Genomic DNA, 2,441 nt, shown 5'->3' with positions numbered 1-2,441 from the left:
AATACATTCTTTTAAGAGACATAAATGTAGATTATACACATGGATTTCACCTGATGGTATGCATAGGAATCAGATCGATTACATCTGTGGAAAAAACCGCTGGAGAAGCTCAATATCAGCTGTGAAAACATAGAACATAAACTTCTTATTTTCAGACTTTTCTCTTGTGAATTTTAACCCACAGTCCTGGCATGTTGGAATTATCCTAAATTTTTATTCTAATTATCTCTTGTTGCTGTTGTTATGTGTTGTCAAGTCACCTGTGACTCTTAGTGACCCTATGTTCAACATCCCTAAACCCTGCTCTATTCATTGCCGATCTTAACTGTCTCCGACATGCCTATCTCCATTACCCCAGTAACTGAATCAATCCATCTTATGAAAGGTCTTCCTCTCCTGCACTTTTCCTCCACCCTCTCAAGCATGATTTCCCTCTCCAAGGACTGATCCCGCCTTGCAGCACGTATCAAGTATGTCAGACGAAGCCTCAGAATCCTTGCCTCCAAGGAGCAGCCTGTCATCACCCTCTCCAGGACAAACTTGTTTGTTCTCCTAGCCGTCCATGGTATGTTCAGTACTCTTCTTCAGCACTACAGCTCAAAGGCATCAACTCTCCTTCTATCATCCCTAGTCACTGTCCAGCTCTCTAGATATTCTTTTTCAATAAATTTCATGTCTTTGATGTCTTTTTTCATCATCTTCATTTAAAATGTTTTTTAGGTGAGAACAAAATTCATCACAGCGTTAAAACTCCATTTTCTGATATGAAGCAAATGACTTTGGCTATTTGGCATCTATTCAATATCATTATCTGTAGAAAGAGCCCTGGTGGCACAGTGGTTAAAGTGTTCACCGGCTAAATGAAAGGTCAGTAGTTCAAAACCACCAACCACTCTATAGGAGAAGATGTGGCAATCTATTTTCATAAAGAGTAGAACCCTGGGAATGTTGTGGAGCTCCATTCTGTCCTACAAGGTTCATATGACATAAAATGGACCTGATAGCAGTACATCGCTTTGGCCATCCAACGGTCACATCCTCTTTCAAAGACAGCAAATGTAATCTTGCTAAGTATAATACTTTAAGAGCTATTAAGCATCCATTCAATAATTTTCTTGTTATGTACCACCCATTATGAGGATAGGCCTGTTCTCAAACTGAATTTCTTTTCTTCGTTTCCCAGGATAGACTTGTTTCTTCTTTTACTGGTTTTATTTCAGTCACTCATGGATGTCTCGTTCTAGAACATGAGTTACAATTCTACAATGCTGGGGAGCTCTGGTGGCCTAGTGGCAAGGAGCTGCAACTACAATCCCAGAGGCGCATGGTTCGAATCCACCAGATGCTCTGCCGAGGAAGGAGGGACAATCTCCTCCTGTACCAGTCAGATCTGATTTGACGGTACACTCACACACACAAAAAAAATAAATAAATTCTACAATGCCATTATTTACAGTGTCCTTTTGAAACCTTGCTCTACTCTTCCTGTCCCTTTACCTTATCATCCATTCACTAATCTCTGATCCCCCTCCCTCCCATCCCTGTCAGGCCTCCACAACTGTAAAACTGAAATTTTGACAAGGGTTTGTAATGATTTATTCTATTTCTTTTTAATTGTATTATTATAAACCTTTATTAATTTATCTTAAATCACTTTTAACAAACCATGTTAGAATTTTCTAGGAATCAATGTCAAGTTTGCAGGGCTGCTGTTTGTAGAATTTTCCTAGCTGGGAAAATCCAGACATTTGCCTTTCTCAAAATTTCCTTGTAATCTTTCTGTATTATTTTCCACAGATAAGCCACAATGGTTCTGACATTTAATTTGCACATTTAGAGTCCCAGTGAAACATCTAAAGCCTAAGACTTATGGCAGTTAGGTTTTCTTCCACTATTTCCCAATCTATCTTGGTCAATTCCTCCTTTATCCTCTACAGTTTTAAAGATGGGAGAAACAAAGAACAATTTTTCTTGAGAATATCCATTTTCTTCTTGACATCTATCTATCCCATATACTCAGAGTCTATATCTCTCCTTATTCTACTCATAATTTAAGAAGAAGAGGTGTCACATTTTTCCTCCAGCATTTTGGGGAACTTCTAGTACATCACAGATCTTAAGATAGAAAAACAATCCAATGCAGATAATATTAATCACTGCTCTTATTTTTCTAATATATATTCATACATTATTATATGCTTCTCTACTATGTTTTGTGAATATTCATTTGAAATTTGGGCTCATCGGAAAGCTTTCTGCTTAGCAATTTTGGTGTATTTTCTTTGTGTGCTTTCTTTTCTTTCCTCCACTTTCCTTTCTTATTAACAATATTTACCATTATAATTGTGACTATGATTTATGATTACAGTTAGAACTGCATTTGTTACAATGTCTACTCTTCATTATATTTTAACTAAGAAAATATCTAGTTTTATGATCAT

The 2,441-nt window shown here is 37.0% G+C and overlaps 1 protein-coding gene across 2 annotated transcripts in view; it reads right to left on the bottom strand.

The window, feature by feature from the left end:
• The window catches only part of DHX40 (DEAH (Asp-Glu-Ala-His) box polypeptide 40), a 59,464-nt gene that overhangs the window by 35,422 nt on the left and 21,601 nt on the right, over positions 1 to 2,441 (bottom strand). The window lies entirely within an intron of this gene.

Source organism: Elephantulus edwardii, unplaced genomic scaffold (assembly GCF_000299155.1).
Source record: "Elephantulus edwardii isolate Elephantulus edwardi_28Jun2011 unplaced genomic scaffold, EleEdw1.0 scaffold00257, whole genome shotgun sequence".
Lineage (NCBI taxonomy): Eukaryota > Metazoa > Chordata > Mammalia > Macroscelidea > Macroscelididae > Elephantulus > Elephantulus edwardii.
Note: the sequence above shows the minus strand (reverse complement) of the source record. Positions and strands in the feature narration are given on the sequence as shown.